Source organism: Coffea eugenioides, chromosome 10 (assembly GCF_003713205.1).
Source record: "Coffea eugenioides isolate CCC68of chromosome 10, Ceug_1.0, whole genome shotgun sequence".
NCBI classification, from domain to species: domain Eukaryota; kingdom Viridiplantae; phylum Streptophyta; class Magnoliopsida; order Gentianales; family Rubiaceae; genus Coffea; species Coffea eugenioides.
This window is the reverse complement of record NC_040044.1, coordinates 29,615,380-29,620,726: the sequence shown is the minus strand read 5'-3', so window position 1 is coordinate 29,620,726 and position 5,347 is coordinate 29,615,380.

Below are 5,347 nucleotides of genomic sequence, written 5' to 3'. Positions count from 1 at the left end.
CAACTTACTTAACACGTTTGCTATTACAATCATGATTAATTGACCATTATTATGCAAAGGCGTTGTTTTGTCAATGAATATTTGGATTGAATATTAGTTTATGGAAGTCTTTAACCTAGAGAATTAACTCATTGATGTAGGGTTGCACTTTTGTGGCTTCAACCAAATAATTTTATAGTATTTAATGAATATATATTTAGTTTCATTATCACGTTAGCAAGTGTGGAGTAGTTATAGGTATGGTTGGTATATCTATGAAAACAAATATCACATATATTTGGAAATTATGTCATTATCAACCAATGTAATACCACGCATTTAACCGAGTTTCACTTGCAAGAATATTTAAGAAATCTATAACACTAGGAATGTCTTTGTTATTATTTTTACTATTTTTATTGCATACTTATAGTGTAGATTTACTTGCTGTATTTGTGATCGTCTAACTAATAGAGAAGTTTGAATATCATTAGTACTTGACAATCTTCCCTGTGGGATCGACATTCAAATATTCTCTATACTTATGTACGACCTATGCACTCACAATAGTGGAAGTTTGAGTATAATTTAAAACTTTGGAGCAAACAAGTTCAAACTTCACACACATCAATGACACTCAAAATTGTCATTAAAACTAATTTTAAGTGGCATTTTTTTTCTATTAATTTTGGGTCTTTTATTATGGTTTAGACAACAAATTTTTGAGATTTTCATTGCAAAATTAATTGCTTTTAATAGCCGAGGACTTCATTGTCTAGTGGTTAAGTTTTTTTTTTGTTTTTAAAGGTTCTAGTGGCTAAAGTTGAAACTTTAAGAATTAGAGGCCTTGGGTTCAAATCCCCTATTTTCCTCCCTACTTCTTAAATCTCACATTTCTCTTGTTAGAAATTTTTTTTAAAACAAAATATTTCATGTTCTTAATAACTAAGGATAATTTCACAAACCTCCCTTGAGATTTATGACAATTTCACTCAGCTACCCTCATTTTACAAATTGCGCTAACCTCACTTGTCACAATAAAATATATAATGAACTTTACTTAATAGATAATTCATAGCATAATGAAATGAAATGAAATTGAGAAAAATGGAAAAAAGAAACGCTACCTCTCCAGCTCTTCTACTTACAAGTCACAACCAACAACGATAATTCTCTAACGGCAAATATTTGGGTAGATCCGATCTATATAGATCATATGGTCCAAATTTTATCACACAATTTCATCAACTCAAGAATTGAAGACGTGGCAAAATTTGAGCCACATAGTTTATAAGACCAGGTCTACCCAAGTTTTTGCCTTCTCTAACACTTACGGTCTCTCTTTCTCATCCATTAGTCCCTTCCTCCCATAACTAGCTCTCAAATCCCACAAACCATTGCCTACAACTACTACCAATTACACCACAAGTGATCTCTTCAAATTCTACTTTATATTCCCATTCCTCCTAGCTTTCCTTTGGAATTGCCAGATCACAAGTTCAGTTGAGGGATAAGATTTCATGGTTAAAATAAAATCCAATTTCATGGTCAATCTTGAAGGAGATGAAGAGGCTTAGAATAATAGTGGAACAAACAATGCAATTGTTGGCGAAAATAAATTTGGGAATTTGATGGTAGGCATTGGGTTGAAGTTTGGAGTGTGATAAGTTGTGAATAGAATTTCAATTTTTGGCAAAATGAATTTCTTGAAGACCTCCATAGTCATAATGATGTCTTTCTCTTAAACTTGATTAATCCTCATCCATGTCTAAAACTCCCGTGAAGATTTTCTTCAAGGCCATGATGAGACTCAGAAGTTGTGCAATTTGTATGGAACCAAAATGTGGCATCCCATGTTGAAAATTATGCAAACATAAGAACAGTTGATTGTGAGCTTGACCATTCCATGAAACCATATGGTGAGAATATTTTTGAAGGATGAAATGAATCTTCAAGATTAGATGCATGCTTTGGGAGAAGTAATTTTATGACTATGATGATGGACTTGCGTGGGTTTGGAATTTGGAAGTAAAGTGTTTGTTAGGCTGGTTTGTTGGTATAATAGGTTTGGCAGAAATGTGGACCAAGGTGATTGACAAATTTTGTTTTGTTTTGTTTTTGTACAAGAAGGGTAGTTTAGGATTCTTGAGAAAAAATATAGCCTTTTGGAACTATAATGTTACCTGAATAATAAAAGTAAGAGAGGTAAGAGTAATTTCATAAACTTGAGTGGAGCTCTCTGTAATTTGTTAGAAACCTCAAGGGAGGTTTCTAAAATTATCCCTAATAACTAATCAGGATAATATGAATTCAATTAGTTTTAAAAGAATGTAGTTTATTTAATTACCTTTACAATCCTTATTATCTTTTGTATAAAAAGATTATTAAGTGATGTAGTATTGTAATACAGGTAAAATTATATTTTAATGGCAGAACATGGGCATATGACTCTAAGTCAGCATTGTAAACTTGTAAGTGCCACTAAAAGTTACTTTATTGTGGCACGTATATGGTAAATGTCATTATCTTATGGCACTTATTAGTTAAATGTCATTAGAGTGTTAGTAAATCATATATTTTTGGCACTTTAAACAAAGTGTCATTAAGCAATAAGAGCATATGCCACCATAAACTCATACTGTAGCATTACATTGAATATGTCATTAATTTAATGCCACTAACTACTTTTTTTTTCCTTACCAAGGCAGAAAAGCACCAACCATCCATCCTAATTGCTATGGATATCAGAATGACAAGTAACTCAGCCGCAAAATATTACTTTCACATATTTTTTTCACATTGAAAGCCCATCTCAATGTCTGTAGAAGCTATTCTCAACCATAACAAAACAATTGCAAGCACGCCACTACATTCAACCCATTCGGCATGATACTACTACGACCTAATAACCAAGAGAGTGTCCCAACACATAACTTTTTGCAATAAATGTACATGTTATCCATGGGCCTATATTGGGACCCGACAATAAATAGACAAATCAACAACAAATCAATAGATTTTTGTTTTGAGGGTAATCAATAGATTTACGTAAGCTGATTAAGAATCCAAACTATCTTTTTTTGTGCCAAGTATTGGGCAGCACAATCCAATACACATGTGAAATAATAAATTACTATAGTTTTCAAAATCACCCCTTCAAAATAAGATTGTACTCAATTGTTAAGGAAGAAATGGGTACTAAATCAGGCAAAGGCTTAGATAGTACAAGGACAGATGAGTTTTTAACTAAGTGCAAGTGTTCCGTGACTATCTTGTCATTTTCCTTGAGCTCAAAGTGGAGTTGCAAATAATGAAAAGATGATTTACTTTCTTTGCACATTGGACGAGAATTGAAATACTAAAAATAAGAAAAGAATGCACCTAAAGATACATTAAATTAAGTCTTGTAGAACCCAAATTTTAGGTTCTAATAATAATCAATACGTGCAAGTTTACAGAATTGAAAGGATAAAACCAACACTCAAAATATATGTGGAAGAGAAGAAAATAATTAACTCATAATATTATTGAAATCTCAAACAATAAAAAAAGTCATCCCACTATAGAAAATCTGACAAATTCTTCTAGACTCTCTCTCTCTCTCTCTCTCTCTCTCTCTCTCTCTCTCAAGAAAATAACCTAAACTAATGTCCTATTTATAGCCTACCAAACTTGTTAGAAAAGAAACCACTTGCATAAGAAATTACCAAACAAAACTCAAATTCCTAAATCAAACAACTACTAAAAACCAGACTCCAATAAAATTAATAAACAAATAAATAAATACTTTAGAACGTAGTTTAGTTTGCCAACATTGCCTCCCTTAAACCAAACTCTCTATTGAAACATGTCCAACACCATCTCAAGTAACAATTTCTATGCAAATATCTGTCATTGTACAGCTGACATGCAATTCCATCTTGTTGCCAGTTATTAACTTTATTTTTACACGTGGCAGTGGAAGCACTTTGTTTTTTGCAAGTAATTTTTCAACAATTTCTTCTTGATCAAAGTACTTATTCATACAAATCCATTCATCACCAAAATCACCATATTTACCACCAATGTAAGTGCCCCAAAAATACAAAATCATAGATTGCTCTCTTACCAAAATTATCATCACCAAATAATTCAAAATATCCACTACCACAATTATCCAAAAATTTTATACTGTCAATAAACTCTTTTAGAGCAATAGTTTTTGAATTCCAATGAAATCTATGTCTATCAAATCAAATATCTTTCCATCATCTTGAGGAGAGTCCAAACCAATGATTTTTTCAATAATAATTTCGTTGTCTTCAGATACCATATCAGACTTCTCTTCTTCCTTTACCAGATAAAGGCATTCTTTTTCTTCAACAAATTCATCACTCCTAATCTCTCTAAACAAGTTATGCAAATCAAAACTATTAACTGATTCAAAATTTTCAATATACTCTATATCATCAATAAATCTATCATTTTCAAAATTCATAAACCATCTCCAACAACCAGACTTCGGTTTGAAAGTATAATTCTTCTCAATCGTGTGCAAAACATAATAAATATCCTTCCAAAATCTCCAAGGCATTTTAGTACAACGAACAAAAATTTTGTAAATACTTTCTTCCATTGTTTTACGCATCACTTGATAAAATAATTGTGCCTTCTTCTTGAAAACATGTTTTGACAACTCACTTGTATCAACCCAAAAAGAATATCATCCAAATTACATTCTTTGAGATATTTTTCCACTATTAAAACTCAACCAAAATATGTATGTCTATTTGTACTTATGGGAATCAATATGAAAAATTTTTCACCGTCAATCATATCTCTATAATATTCCATTATTTAACAATTCATATATCTAAATAAAATTTTCTCTCCCTTTTGTCGGGTTTTCCTGGTCTCCCTGGTTGATTGACCAATCAAATTCTTCAATTTGACAACCCGCAACAATCAACAAATTTGGTAAGATTTTTTTCCGATCTCTATCTTTACACCTGCAACAATCTAACAATTTTCGAACCAATCTTATGGTCGAATTTTTCACCAAATACACACTTCAGGACCAACTTTGTGGTTTAACTTGATTAACTGAATATTTTTTTGGCAACTTTTTGGGTAACTCTTTGATAGTGGAAACACACTAAACTAACCTTGTAGTCTGGCTCTGATGCCAATTGTAGAATGCAAATTTTAGAGTTCTAATAATAATCAATGCGTATAGGGTCACAAAATTGAAAGGATAAAACAAACACTCAAAATATAGGTGGAAGAGAAGAAAATAATTAACTCACAATATTATTGAAATCTCAAACAATAAAGAAAGTCACCCCACTATACAAAATCTGACAAACTCTTCTAGACTCTCTCTTTCTCG